This window comes from Nannospalax galili, unplaced genomic scaffold, assembly GCF_000622305.1.
Source record: "Nannospalax galili isolate Female #2095 unplaced genomic scaffold, S.galili_v1.0 scaffold302, whole genome shotgun sequence".
NCBI classification, from domain to species: Eukaryota; Metazoa; Chordata; class Mammalia; order Rodentia; family Spalacidae; genus Nannospalax; species Nannospalax galili.
Window position 1 is genome coordinate 3767893 of NW_008350120.1, and position 16129 is coordinate 3784021.

The 16129-nt window shown below is 47.8% G+C and overlaps 1 protein-coding gene across 1 annotated transcript in view; it reads left to right on the forward strand.

Annotated features, from left to right (window-relative positions):
• The window catches only part of Dpp6 (dipeptidyl peptidase like 6), a gene marked incomplete in the record, with an annotated part of 754370 nt that overhangs the window by 477347 nt on the left and 260894 nt on the right, over nucleotides 1–16129 (forward strand).

Below are 16129 nucleotides of genomic sequence, written 5' to 3' on the forward strand. Positions count from 1 at the left end.
GCTTAGGTTTCTCATGGTTGAGATTCTTCTTGCCTTTATTGGCTTATGACTGACTTGTTCAGGACGGTACCAACAGGTTGTGCAGAACTGCTTGCTTTGGACTCAGCATTTTAATAATAATCGTGTGAGTTAAGAAGCATGCATGTGTTCCTAAGACACCATGAATTGAATCAAAATCTGGTTTAAAATAATTGCATGGCCTTTCCGTGTCTGAAGCCAGTAAACATGGTGCTTACTGTGTGTGATCTGGACATACGCAGTTACCTACACGTTGTTGGTAAATGCCTCTCCATTAATTAGCAGAAAGCTCATTAAACTGGGATGGATCACGTTGTTCTTGCAAAGCCATCTGTCAACCCGAACAATCTGAATCCTGCTCACAGGAACCATTTCACACACACCTTTCTCTCAGCTCTTGCCCAGGCTAGGTGTGCTAGTTATGGTTATTTTTAAGATTTGCTATTTCACTGGGTTGGGGGGTGGCAGAGTTGGGTGGGGCATCCACATCAGCTGCTGCAGGGTCCTTTCAGAGCTTGGATCAGTTCAGCATCCTGCTTGGTTGATGACTGCATGTGTTCTAAGCAGGTGTATACAACTCTCTCTTTCTCTAACTTTCTCACAGAATTGTGAGCTTTTCCATGTACAGTTTAGTACATTCTGTGAGTCACAGAGTCAGCATCTGGGGACTAGGGCTAGGTCTGGCTAACATCTAACATCTCCAGAAGAGAGCCCTTCAGGTTCTCCTAACTCAGTTCTTTTTTTTTTTTTTTTTTGAGACAGGGCTTCCCTGTAGCCCCAGCCATCCTGGAACTTGCTGTGTAGACATGCTGGCCTCCATCCACCTGCCCCTGCCTTCCCCAGTGCCGGGATTACAGGCTGGCCCACCATGCCTCACTCAGTTCGGCAGACACAGCTGGTCCTGGCAGCCCTCCCCACCTGGGGCTGCACAGCTCTGACTTTCCTAATTCACATTAACTCCCTTAAGTCTGCTTTTCAAAGCTTCTCCCCTGCTGAATGCCACGTCCCCTGGAACTGTCCCTGAGAAGGGATGGTCCTGCAGCTGCACCCTTGATCGCCCTGGTACCACACACACAGGGAACTGCTCAGCATTTCAATGCTACTGATATGCCTCAGGGGCTCAAACTTTATTTGGTTGTGATTAACCTAAATTTTCATAGCCACCCATAGCTGGTGACCACCCTAGAGGTGACACAGCCCTAGAGCAGCACCCAGGCCTTCCTCCCCCTCCCCCCTTGCTGCTCTGTGACCTTCAGGTGTCTGAGGACGGCTCCCTTGCTTGAGCCCAGCCTCCCTTTACATGGCTGAGCATGTGACCTTGTTAATGTATCTGGAATGTTGGCAGTTGGGTCACCCTGGAGTGACCTCGTACAGTGTCTTGAATGAACAGCATGATGCGTTGAGTAATGAGTGCTTGGCTAAGTGCTTTGTGGTTTGTCATATAAATTGTATCGACCTGACCTAATTCTCTTCACTTCTTACACAAACTGAGAGGCTTTTTTTATTTCACCTCTGTGGATGGGCATAGGACTGAGAGAGGCTCAGGAAGGGTCGGTCCTGATCTTTTTACCCTCGGGTGTTATTAGCTTATTAAAATAAGATGCTCTAAGGCAACACTAAGAATCCTACAGCAGTAGCTGGGATTGTCACTAGAATGGCAAAGTGGTCCATATCTGTCCTAATTATTTTTCTTGCTGTGATAAAATATTTCTTCAGGGGTATTACCCTGGTAGGTGGCCCATGCTCCTGTGGATGGCCCTACACCCATGTACATGTGAGCAGCACTAATTGGACTCAGTGGGTTAAAAAAATTAAGAAAGGTGTGTTGGAGAAATGGCTCAGTGGTTAAGAACACTGGCTGCTCTTGCAGAGGACCTGGGTTTGGTTCCCAGCCCACATGGTGGCTAACAGCTATCTGAAACTCCAGTTCCAGAGGATCCGACACCCTCTTCTGGCCTCTTTAGGCACTGCATGTAAGTGGCACACATACACATGCAGACATAACACATACACATAAAAATAAATGAATGAAAAAATAAGACAAAGTTAGGAGGGAGGATGATGTGGAAGGAGGGTTAGGAGGAGGGGGAGGAGGAGAAGCAAGCAGTGAGTCCAACCAAAACACATTGTATATGTCTACGAAATTCTCAAAGAAGAAATAAATGTAAAAAATACACAGGCAAATCTAAGTCAAAACTAAAAAATACCCTGACAGAAGCAGTTAAGGAAGAAAGGGTTTGAGTTCACAATTCAAGGCTACAGTCTATCCTGATGGGAAAGTCAGGCAGCTGGTCACATGGCACCCCCAGTCAGTGAGCAGCTGGTCACATGGCACCCCCAGTCAGTGAGTAGCTGGTCACATGGCACCCCCAGTCAGTGAGCAGCTGGTCACATGGCATCCCCAGTCAGGCAGTGAGGAGCTGGTCTCATGGCATCCCCAGTCAGGAAGCAGAGACAAAGGAATGAACACTGGGCTCATGTCTCCTCTTTACACAGTCCAAGTTCCCTGCTCCGGGAAGGGTGCCACCCACCGTGAGCAGGTCTTCCCACCTCAGTTAACCTAATCAAGGTAATCCCCAGCCAGCAGGCCCAGGGCCCTGTCTTCCAGGTGATGACATTTGAGATTAACCATCACAATAGCCCTCAGAATGGATGTCTCCAACCTTCAAATTCTATAGATCACATGGAGCAGAAACAAAGCAAAACTACACCATAAAATGAAACCCCCCCCCACATCACCTCCTTGCCGCTCCTGAGCACCTTTTGCGTGGTCCTCCTCCCTCAAGCTTAACCACTGTTTTCTAATGTCTCATCAGAGCTGCTCAGTCTCACTTCATTCCAACATCCAGGCAGAAGATGCGGCCCCCCACCCCCATGTTGTGCCTGCATGTGAAATGGAAGAGCTAACTTGGCCAGTACAGTTTTCCTTACTGATAAGGCAGGCAGCATTTACTCAAGCCCCAAATCTGTTCTGTTTGTATGTGTTACAGATTGTACACCGTATCTAGGGCCAGAACAATGGCAGATGACAGTGATGCTGGCAATAGGAGTGGGGAAAGGAAATGCGTGGGCGATGCTGCTCTGGGTCCTGGGGTACCGCCGAGGAGGAGAGCCTTGGCACAGGAAGCAAAATAAAAGTGATGTCATGCCCGGGCATCTTGACATCTGCTGCTGAGGTTAGAGACGAGAGACCAGTGACACTCAGATGAAGCTACAAGCTGGGGGTCTAGAGATCATCTAGAGGCCATGGGTAGGGACTTTCCTCCTTGGGGTCCCCTCTAGGAACTAGAGAGTAGTGACAGCAACTTCTCCCTCATGGTCCCTTCACTACCCATTTTGAGTCTAAATTGCAAAACATTTGGGGCACAGGGAAGGAATTATTGCTGGAGGTTTAAGAGAATTGAGTGGTGGGTTTAGCTGGCATTGTGACAACTGGTTGCCCAGGTTAGCAGTGCTGTCCATGGTGGCCATGAGGATGATGGAGACGCCTTAGTGATGATCAGCTGCAGGAGGATGGGACAACCCCGTTCAGTATGATACAGATGATGCCGAGGATACCCCTGGTACTGATAGGATGCTGATCAGAGGAACACCTACGGGCTTTGTTTCTCTGCGACTTCTCCTTGGCAGGAAAATGAGATTATTAGAAGCCAGGAAGGAGACATGGGGACAAAGGGCACATCAATTTTCAGATCCAAAGGCGCTGTGCCCTGCCACATGCTGAAAAGGAAACTGTGAAGATAAAGGGCTTCACCAAGTCAGTAGTATTAATAGCTCCACATCTAAATATAATAGCCTGGGCCCTATGCCAGTAGAGGCGGCCACAGCTGCCAGGCCAACCACCAGCTGCAGGCCCTGGCTCTATGTCTTCAGAGATAAAATGCAATCTAGTCATGGACACATTCCAAACAGCCTGAGCCTAGGAGCAAACTCTATCCAAAGGACACTAGGGCAACCTGAGTGTTTAAGGTCACAGGGCTGGGGAGTGGCTAGGAGGAGAGTTTGGGTGCCCTGACTGGTACAACAAGATCCTAGAAGATGTTGAGATCATAGACTGGGCATGATGGCCACACATGATATCACAGCACTTGGGAGGAGGCTGAGGGAGAAGCATCAGGAATTTGACATCAGCCTGGGTAACACACAGGGAACTTGTCTCAAACATACAAACAAACCGATAAACAAGACCACGTCCTGGCAGCGCACTGCAGAAGGACCAAGAGTTCCCACCGAATGATAGTATCAGGCCCCTCGAGCCCTTCAGTCCCCCTGCAGGGAACTCACAATGGCTCCCATGAACTATCTTTGCACCCTGGGGGAGCCCCAAGCAGTGGAGGTAGGCATCAGTGCCCTGTCTAGCCACCGGTGATGTTCACCCAAGACGTGTGCCTCAGCCCTTCTGGTTTAGACTTTCTCCATTGATCTCGGGAAGGAGAGGGTTGCTTCGAAGAAACAGGAAATATGGTGGTTTATGGCATGTCATCAGAAGTACCATTGGGCTGGGAAGGTGCTCAGCACTGATAAAGCACTTTCTGTGCAGGCATGCATACCCGAATTCAGAGCCCCAGAACCCACATAGAGCCGCATGAGCTACCATGCATCTGTAATCCCAGTGCTCCTGTGAGACTGATGGTGACAGGAGAGTCCCCGAAATCTCATGGCCAGCTAGCCTGGCACACATGGCAAACAGCATAAGACCCCATCACATCTCACACGAGATGGCAGAGGGTCTGGAGAGATGACTCAGCGGTTAGAGCACTGGCTGTTCTTCCAGAGGACCCAGATTCAATTCCTAGCACCCACATGGCAGCTAAGAACCTTCCATAACTCCAGTTCCAGGGGGTTCGACGCCCTCTTCTGGCCTCTGTGGGTATTGCACTCATGTGGTACACTTACATACATGCAGGCAAAACACTGATACACATAAAATAATAATAAAAGTATTTAAAACAAAAAACAAGGTGGAAGGTAGGATGGACACCTGAGGTGAGGTGTCATCTGACCTCCACACATGAACCACAGTGCATACACAAAGACACACACACACACACACACACACACACACACACACAGATTTTTTTAGTAGCACTGAAATCCTGAAGTATTAACCTGCTGTGTCACCCCGTCAGTCCACGTTCCTGTAACATGTGGCAGGTGACTAGGCCCCAGTATGTGGTGGACACTCTTATGAACACAGAGACTTTACCCAAAGTGGGTAAAACCAACAAAGGCCCTGCTCTCAGAGATGGCAAATCCTACCAGGAAAAGTTCTACAAATGAGGATTTGTAATAATGTTGGGGGTGATATGTACCCTGTGTGGACAGGAAGTAACAGGAAGGATAGAGTAAGGGGGCCACCAGAGGGAGGCTGGGCAGGAATGGTCTTTCCAAGAATTCACATGGAAGCCAAATTGGGAGGGGTAAAAGTGGGACATGGATCTCAGGGCAGAGGGACAGTGGTGCCCCAGCTTAGCCCTGTGGTTAGCTGGCCACCAGGGGAGCAAGTTGGCTGGTGGGCCACACTATGAATGCGTTAAACCAAGAAACAGAATGACATTTGACTGTCCCAGTTTTAGAGCACACAGCGGCATTCATGACCAACCCACAGAGGCCTCACTCTCCTCCAGACTACCCTTAATGCCGCTCAAGAAATGAGTGCATGGGGGGTGGCTAGGGAGGACGCACCACCCCCTCACAGGGCAGGGCTGGGTAGACAGCATTGCTCCTTGCTGATCAAGCCCCCGTTGACTGGCTAATCAAAGGGTGCTGGCGGGGACAAGAGCAGAGTGCTGCTCTCTGACATGGCCACCTGTGTCCAGATGGGCACAAGCCCTGTGTGAGCACTGTGGGGCTGGGGAGAGGCTGTGTGTGCGATCAACTTTCTCAGCACTCTTTACTGTGCGTCAGCATGGGAGGAAGCCCGGGGAAGGCACCTGACAGGTGCTGCTGACATGCAGATCTGTCCACATCCCTGAGCTGCCTTTCTGTCGGTGAAATATAGTTAGAATCAGAGATCCAGGGCTCCAGGCTCTGATAACTTGGTAGGAGAGCAGAACAGCAGATGTTTTGGCTGGATAACGGTGCATGTTGACTGTTAATAATTCTGGGTACGTGAAAGCTGTCTTCCTAGGGTCACAGATTCTATCTCTTTCTCTGAGTTTGTGTTATGTGTGTATGTTCAGGGGGTGTCTGTGAACACATGTGCATGTGCATGTGGAGGTCAAAGGTCACCTAAGGTGTCCTTTCTCAGGTACCGTTCACCTTGATTTTTTAGTTTCTTTTAATATTTTATTTATTTTTTATCTTTTGTGTAAGATAATGTAATGTCTGCATGTATGTAAGTGCACCAATGTCATACGATACCCATGAGGCCAGAAGAGGGCATGGATTCCCCTAGAACTGGAGTTAGGATAGTTGTTAGCCATGTCATGTGGGTGTTGGGAATCGAACTTGGGTCCAGCCAGTGCTCTTAACTGCTGAGCCATCCCTCCAGCTGGGTTTTTATGTGGGCATTGGAGATCAAATTCAGGCCCTCATGTCTGCATGGGAAGCACTTAGCAGCTGAGCTGTTCATATCTCCCTTCCCAGCTGGAGGCCTCAGATTTACTTTTGCACAAATCTCTGAAAAGTTAGCTCTATGGGATCTTACTTCAAAAATTAGATGGCGCTCAGTCACTGCGCTGCTCATATTATGGGGCGCCCTATGCTGGACCAGTGGTCGTCGTCAGCTCCCGCCAGCTGTTCATTCAGAACCTGAAGATGCGTACATTAAGGAAATGAAAGCAAACAAAAGTCCTGTGTCTTCTGGGATCCCAGTCACATGTCATCAATGTGTGTCTAAATAAGGGGACAAAATGGATCATGTACCTGAAAGAATGAGCTCCTGCCTCCGAGTCACACCCTCAGTCAGCTCCTGAGTACAGGGAGATCCTGATGGGCCTGGGAACCAGTTCTCAGGAAACTGGCACCATCTGTGCTGATGGTGCTGTGTACATGGGAGGGAGGAGCGCCGACAGAAGAGCCACCCACCTACCACTAATCCTGGACCCAAGTCATACATGCAAAAGATGCATCCGCTGAGACAGGCAGCCTTGTTCAGAGCTGTGTCATATACAACTGTCACGTATTGTCATCAAACCTTTGAGAACATTCTGACAGTTAATAACAACCTAACTCTTTGATACAAGTGACCCAAGGTCATTTGTTTGTTAGTTTTGAAATGAGGTCCCATGTAGCCCAGGCTGGCCTGGCACTGGCTCAATATATAGCCAAAGATATCCTCAAACTTCTGGTCCTAGTGCCTTGAACTTTCCAGTGCTAGGATTATAGGCATGCAGTGCCACACCCCATTTATGTAGTGCTAGGGATTGGACCTCCAGATCTCCATATATGCTGGGCAAGCACTCTACCAACTTAGCTACCTGCCCAGCCCATGACCCCCAGTCTTGAAACAGCTTCAGGAGGACCTCTCAACGAGGCATGCCATAGATTCCAGAGAGAAGTTCCAGAAATGACTGAATCCCCTAACTTTCCAAGGCAAAGAACCCCAGTTGTTCTTTGAACTAAGGATTTCTCTAGGAGTCACGATATTCCTGTGGGTTCCCAAATCTCAGCGATGCTCGCACAAGGACGAGCAGCCAGTGGCCTGCTGTGATGTCTAAAGTCAGCTGTTCCTTGGGTGCTGTGCATTAAAGCCATTCCCACCTAGATGTCAGATCGTGGGGGTGGCAAGGGGGCACCCTCTCTCTAGACCGATGCTCCTTGAAGGTAGAGAATGTATATGTCAGCTAAGCAGTGCTAAATGAATGCACATGTGCATGAAGGACGACTGAGTGGAAACTAATCCATTTCCTGTTGGTGGTGTCTCAGTTGGTAATAATGTGATGGCACATCTGAGTACGCCATAAAGAAGAGATTTAGGATAATGGCCCTGGTCCAAAGTCCAAGGGCTACATCTGCTGTCAGCCTCCTTGCTGGCAGAGCTCTTGACAATGCAGAGCATCTCTTGGCAAGTCACAAGGGAAGCAAGAGAGACTTAACCAGACTGGCTTTATAGTCAGCCCAATCTGGGGACAATTCATGGGTTCATTCGTTTCGTAATGGATGAATCCATTCATGAAGGAAGAACCTTTCAAAGATCCTCCCCATCCCACCTTCAGTACCTTATAATGGGATTAACATTTCAGCATGGATTTGGAGGAGATGACCACATTCACCCCTAGCCAGGAGCAGCTAGTTCCCTTCTTACCCCTGGTCACTATGGGTAGAAGATGGTCTTTGTGACACTGAGCTCCTGCAGGGCTTGGGGCTCTCTGATATCTACACACACACACACACACACACACACACACACACACACACACACACACACACACACACACACACACACACACACACACACACACACAGTTTCTACTTAGTTTCTTCAATGTGCATATCAGAAACCTAGCTTTAAGCACCCTAAAGTAGTGCATTTAACTATGTTTCCTATCTGTGCCAACCTCACCCCACAGCACCTGCCACAGAACTTATAATAAACTACCATTATTGAACTTACAGTCAAGTTTCCAGCTAATGGAATTGGGTGACTGGTGGATTGTGGGTCTCACAGAGGATTGCAGATCTGAGCTAGACTGGACCAGGACTAGCCTGAACATCAGGCTCTCCCTTGTCTCTGATGGGCCATGTGGAGAGACCTGAGCCCCTGTGGGCTATGAAAACAGGACTCCCAGATTCTGGGCAGGGGATGTACAAGTGTAAAGGAACAGCATTTGTTCTTTGACTTTGTATTGATGACCTTCAAAACAGCCAGGCAGTTTAGAACTTTGCTAAGACCGATATGGACTGAGGCTGTTAAACTGACACCTGCTGCTCTGCTCAGGCCCTCCTTGCTCTCCCCTCCCCACCTGCCCTCTGGTCTGTCTGTTGTCACTCCCTGAGTCTCTTCCTCACTCCTGCCTCTGCCTGCTTCCTGTCTAACACTTTCTCCATCTTAAGCTTCTGTTCTAATTCCCAAACCCAACTGCACTCAGGGGCAAGCCTTGGGTGCCACTGGCCTGCTTTCTGGTTTGACCTTCTCGGCATCATGGGGGCTCTCTCGGCATCATGGGGGCTCTCTCGGCATCATGGGGGCTCTCTAGGCTTCAGTTCTGCTGCTCTTGGAGTGAGTGGGTTAGATCATTTATTGAAACCATCCACACTAGGATCATAAACCCCAAGTTCTTCATAAATGTGAACACAGAGCTTGTGCTGCCCAAAGGCTCTCTGTGTATGTCGTTACGCCAAGTTGAACTAGTCCCACTTTGAAGCTTCTTGCTGACCTCCAGCTCAGCAGGTAAAGAGGTGGCATCTTCCCTGGGCTGCCCCATGGAGGCAGAGGCAGGGCAGGCCATATGTGCGAAGGAGCCATGCTGCATTTATCTTGAACTCTCCCACAGTGGGCTCTGATAGCTGAGCCACATTGCGTGCACATTGGAACATTTATTTTAAAGACAGGCAAACAGTAATAAAAGCCCTTATCTAACATTTAAAACAAAAAAGTCCTCACATTTTCCAGAATCAGGTATTCATTTGAATCATGAAAAAGAAAGGGACATTTGACCCAAATTACAAAGTTTCCTGACCACTCGTCTGGCCCAACACCCCCAACCTAATCCCTGGCTTCTGGCAGTGGGTGGCAGTCCGTAGTACGTGCCGCATCCTCAGGTCTCTGCCTGTGGTCCTGCTACACTTCCAGGTGAGTCTACATTCTAATCGTCCCTTTGTGTGGAGACGCCAGCCAGAGTAGGCCAGGTCCACGCCAAGGCCTCATGGCACCTCGATCGCCTCTGTGAAGATTTTGCCCCCACATAAAATCACTCTCATAGTCCTGGGACCTGGGATTCCTTTTTAGAGGGACAAAATTCCATCCGTGGGAAACAGAGAAGAGAGTAGGTTTGGTCAACACCATCTGCTTAGATGGCTGTTAAAATAATGAGATGTGGGGCTGAAGACATCTCTGTGGTTAAGAGCACTTGCTGCTCTTGCAGAGGACCCGGGTTGGGTTCCCAGCACCCATGTACAGGGCTCACACCCACCTGTAACTTAATCTCCAGGGCATCTGATGTCCTCTTCTGGCTTCTGTAGACACCCACATGCACATGATCATATTTAAACACAGACATACACAAGCACATAATGAAAAATGAAAATTAGATCTTTTAAAAATGAGAGGCTAGTTTACCAAGATCAAGACCTTTGCTGTCTGTTAATAGAAGAATGTATGTCCACATGTCACAAGTAAACTTAAATGTCATGGTTTGCCTTTACTGTAGCCAGCTCGTGATGTAAAAACCACTCCAGAAAGGTTTTTATTCTTCAATTTTTAAATTTATTTTTATTTCATGTATATGAGTGGTTTTGACTGTGTGTATACAAGTGCACCTGTGGTGTGTGCTGCCCATGGATGCCAGAAGAGGGCATCTGAGCCCCTGGAACTGGAATTATGGGTGGATGTTAGCTGCCATGTGGGTGCTGGGAACTGAACCTGAGTCCTCTGCAAGCCAGTGCTCTTAGCCGCTGAGCCACCCTCCAGCCCCCAGAAAGTTTGGCCATGTGGGTGCTGGGAACTGAGCCTGAGTCCTCTGCAAGCCAGTGCTCTTAGCCGCTGAGCCACCCTCCAGCCCCCAGAAAGTTTTTTAAAGGTGCTGATTGAAACAATCCGTCTCTGAACATTGTTCTGTGAGGTGTAGCTTATGACATGATTTGAGGCCAGTTGGTCATTAGTGCTGTTCAGGTCTGGAATGCCCAGACATGTGCACAGCCCGATCAGACACAGTTTCTGTCTGCCAGTCCACATTTGCTGCTGACACTGATTCCAACTGAACATCACCAGGACATGAAACTGACAGCCTCATAGAGTCCAGCAGTCTGGCAAAGGCTTCGGACTTCTCCGGGGACTGTGGGGCATCATTCCAGTAAAAGTCTTGCCAGGTACCTCTTAGTGGCTCAGGAAAGGAGTCTAGCAAGTGCACAGATGTGTGTCCTCTTGGCTCCTGCTCTGGAGCTTGGCTAGCCCAGCGATGTGCCTCTCTGTGGGACCAAGGTCCTTACGGAAGCCTGTGGGCTGCAGAATCTTTATCTCTTCATGGTCTGCTTATCCTCAGGAGTACTGTTTGATGTGTTCATCCCAGGAAGGTCATCACGGGACAAACACTTGCATACTAAGGATTAGCATTTACTGTAAGTCCTGGAAAGTGGGGACCACATGGCAGAGTGCAGCAGCTCCCAGCCCTCCTTAGGAGAGACCCCGCCTGCCCCCATGGGAGAGACTCCCCAGGGCAGAGCTAGACTCTGAGCACCTTGCTCTCAGGGTGATGGAAGGCCCCTGGGCACATGTGAACTCTGCACCATCTTCACACAGCGTACATACTTGCATGTGGGTACATAGGAAGTGAGTGGAAGAGTGTGCCACAGGAGGAGCTCAGCTCTCCCCTGCATGGGGTGTACACCCTGCAGTGGGCACAGGTGGCTCCGTGGGTTGAAGAGCTTCTCCCGTGTGTCATTTGCCTAGATCTCACAAAACAACCACGTACAACTGGGGACGATGGGATCCTTGCTGTCAGCTGTGAGGAGGTGGCTTAGGTGCTCAGTGAGGTTGGGCGGCAGAGCAGAGCCAAGAACCTTGGTCTTTCACAGTCCAGACTCTTCCCTCAGCGTATCCTCGGAGGCCAACATCAGTCTCTCCCTTCACTGAGGACAGAGGTACATGACTGGGACCGTGTGATCTCCTCAACCCCTCCGGTGGCTGTTAATACATGTCTTTCTGTGACTCCTTTACCCTTGTCTGCACAGGGTCAAATGTTTTCTTAATGCAGCAGCCTAACAGGGTGGAGGTGCAGCTCGCCTAGGCCACCTGCTGCTCAGAGCGCCCCTGACTGCCGGCTCTCCTGGGAACCTTAGATTTTACAGGTTTCAATTCTTCTTCTGTCATTTTGCACCCAGGCAAGAGGCAAACTTGTGAAAATGATTACTGTATGTCTGAGTGTGTGATGCACACCAAGCTCTGTGCTCAAAACTTGATGCACTGTATCTCAGAGTCTCCACAAAGAGCCTACTGTGGGAGCTCCCCATGTACCCCAGTTTTACAGAGGAGGAAACTAAAACTCAGAAATTCAATGAAATGTTAAGGTAACTCAGTAAGTCAGGACGCCAAAATTGCAAACCTAGATTATCTATTGTCAAAGCCCAGTTTTCTTTTATTTCTCTGTCAAGTTAAGAGAATACTTGGTCTGCTTCCATTGTCTAATCATGAAATATTTCTGATGTATGAAAGAATACAGAAGGAATGATTGATTGAGTGAAATTGATTGATGATTGATTGATTGATTGATTGACTCACCACGTAGCCCAGGCTGGCTTGGAATGTGCAATCCTCCTGCCTCAGCCTCCTGATGCTGGATTTCCAGGCATGAGACACCATGTCTGTCCAGTGGGTGTGGTTTCTAAGCAGCCACATGCAGAACCTCAGACTTAGCACCTCCTGGTGAGGGGCGGGACCTGAGAAGGCGGCTTTTGAGGCTGTTGCTGCCTTTGGCATGTCAGGAGGTGACTTTGTCGTGTCTTATACTTAATGAACGATGGCATTTTGTCTGCTTCGTCCGCTGATTACGGAGGACTGCAGCATCCAGCTCTGCTTGCAGACTCCACTGCTCTGTTCAAGGTTCGTCTCTCCAGGTTTGCTTAGTAACTGTTGGCACTCGCATAAAGTCCATTGACAGTTAAGGCTTTTACGTCTGCTTGGCGAACTGGCCTTTTCTTCATTCGGAACCGCCCGGTCATCTGCCATCTCCCAGTTCACGGTCCTTGTCCTGCCTCTGATCTGTCTGACAATCCAGCCGGCTCAGCTTTCTTTATTACTATTGTGTCACCTTTTTCCGTCTGTTTCCCGTCTCCATGTATTTACATTTAAAGTATGTTCCTTACAGAAACACATTGTTAGATCTTGCTTTAATTTTTAATTTGGCAGCCTCTGCCTTTTAAACAGGTTATTTAGATAAAAGATCTGCACACCACAGCCCCAGAAACAAACTCAGCTCACTGCCCAGTTTGGTAAGCAGCATTTTATTGGCAAACACAGCATTTGTTGTGTGTTGTCTGCCTTCGTGGAGCCAAAGCAGATATTACAGAGACTGCGGCCTCCAAAGCCTGAAGCGTTTGCTCTCTGTCGCTTCACGGGAAATATTAGCTGATCTCCGATGCGGAGCGTTCTGGCCTAGATCTTCTGCTTGTGCTCCGGCCTCCCATCTGCCTTGGTGTGGTGTCTCTGTCCTGTCTGACTGCCGGGGTCGCTCATCGCTGAGTTGTCTGTGCTGCTGGACTGGTGACCAGCTTTTCCTTGGCTTCTCCGTGGTCACATCATCTCCACTGAACTCCGTTACTTTATCACAGTTCACATATAAATGGTGCAGCAGTCTATAAACAGTGTAAACAGAGTACAAACCCTCCCACAGTTCATGTGCTGTGCTTGTTCCTGTTTGGTCCTGAGTTTCATTTCCACATGTGCTCAAATCCCGTATGTTCTCATTGTTTTGAGAGTTGGAAAACCAACTATCTTTAAAATAAATATGAAGCTTTATGCTTTCATTTCTCAATTTGGTTTGAGTGTGAATGTGTGTTTATGTGTGTGTGTGACATTCATGTGTGTGCAGGTGTATATGTGTGTGCATGTGTATGTGTGACATTCATGTGTGTGCAGGTGTATATGTGTGTTTATGTGTGTGTGTGACATTCATGTGTGTGCAGGTGTATATGTGTGTGCATGTGTATGTGTGACATTCATGTGTGTGCAGGTGTATATGTGTGTGCATGTGTGTGTGTGACATTCATGTGTGTGCAGGTGTATATGTGTGTGCATGTGTGTGTGTGCACATTCATGTGTGTGCAGGTGTATATGTGTGTGCATGTGGAGGCCAGAGGTTGATGTCAGGTGTCTTCAGTTGCTGTCCTACTTATTTCTGGAGACAGGGTCTCATGGAACTTGGAGCACACGGATTCATCTAGACCAGCTGACCAGCCTGGACCCTCCACTTCCCCAGTGCTAGGACCACAGGCACGGACCACCACACTGGCTTTTCACGTGGGTGCTGGGGCTCCGAACTCATGTCCTCGTGCGTCTGCTGGAAGCGCTGTTCTGACCGCGCTCTCTCCGTGTCCCTATTTCTTAGTTTCTCATCTTCTTCATGAAGAGAAATTTTCCCTTTGTTATCACTTTCCTTTGTGTCTAAAGAACTCCAATTTCTCAATTTCTTCATTCATTCACCGATCGACTTTCTTATTTAGAGATGGAGCTTGCGATGTTATCCAGGCTCACCTCAAACTCCCAGGCTAAAGAATCCCCAAATATCTCTTTGTCACACTTTTCACTTTTCAAAGATCGTTTTTCTGGATAAACAATTCCAGGTTGAGAGATTTTTCTCTTCATTCTGTACTTAGATGTGTAACTTCCTGCTTTCCTCTAGCCTCAAGGAAACTCTGCTGCCATCTCTCTCTCTCTCTCTCTCTCTCTCTCTCTCTCTCTCTCTCTCTCGTGCTGGTGTGTTGCTTTTCCGTCTGGCCACATTTAATATTTTCTCTCTGACTTCCAGTATTTGATTATGATGTGCATAAATGAAATCGTCTTTGCGTCCACCTTCTTGGGACGTGAACTTTACAGATCTGCTGTTAAGTGTCCTCCATTCAGCTGCATCCCTTCCTATCTCTTCTGCCCATTCTCTTTCATCTCTCCTTCACAGTCTCCATGTCTGTGCATGTTGGACCACTCGTGTTACTCCAGACTTCTGGACACTCTGTTCCTTTTTATTTATTTATTCACTTCTCTTCTTTTCTCATAAAAATTAACACTAAGGAAAAAGACAGAACACAAAAGAGTAAGATGATAACGGTCCGATGTATGAAAGGCAAAGGGAACAGCACTGGAGAGGTGGCTCTGTGGGTATGAGCGCTTGCTGGGTAAACATGAGTTTGAATCTGCAGCACAGAAAGCTGGGCGTGACAGCACTTGAGCCTATGACCCCAGCATTGATTCCTTGGGCTTACTGGCTGCAAGCCTCGCTCTCGGTTCGGTGAGGGACCCTGTTTGGTGGGAGGAAGGTGGAATGCAATAGAACAGGGTATCTGAGGTCCTCCTCTGACCTCCACGTCCACAAGGATTCACATTGCTGCACAGGAGTGCCCACATAGCACACACACGCAAAAACAAGATAGATACATGATAGGTAGGTAGGTAGAGGTATAGATAGGTGATGATAGATGATAGATAGATGATAGATAGATAGATAGATAGATAGATGATAGATAGATAGATAGATAGATGATAGATAGATAGATAAAGATAGATAGATGATAGATAGAAGATAGATGATAGATAGATAGATAGATAGATAGATGACAGATGATAGATAGATGATAGATAGATAGATAGATAGATGATAGAATTCATCCAATCTCATCTAGAGATAGGTGTCAGGGTGGTATACAAGGCTACAATGTATTGAGCAAGCAGTGCCTGATAAAGTACTGTTTCTACATCACTGTAAAAATTCATTGAACTATATATGTATATATGATTTATATATTTTAAGTGTATTATTCTTTAAAAGTTTATTTTAACTGGATGTGGTGGCTCACATCTTTAATCCCAGCACTTGGGAGGCAGAGGCAGGTGGATCTCTGTGGGATGGAGGCTAGCCTAGTCTACATATCAAGTTCCATGACAGTTGGGGCTACAGGAAGACTCTGTCTCCAAAGAATATTTATTTTAAAAATTAAAAGTAGGGATAGGGAAATAGCTCAGTAGGTAAACCACTTGCCATGTAAACATGAAAGCCCAAGTTTGAATGCCAAGTGCCCACACAAATGTCAGGAAAGTGTGGTAGGCCCATCTGTAATCCCAGAAATCAGGAGAAAGGAGATTCCCAAAGTGGGCTGTCTTTCTAGACCAGCTGAACTGACCAGCTCTTGTTCAAGCAAGAGACTGTCTCAATATATAGGGTGGAGAGAGACCAAGAATTCCCTTACCTTCTTTCTCAGCCCTTATGGTTTGACTATATTTGTCTAATATATATATATATAT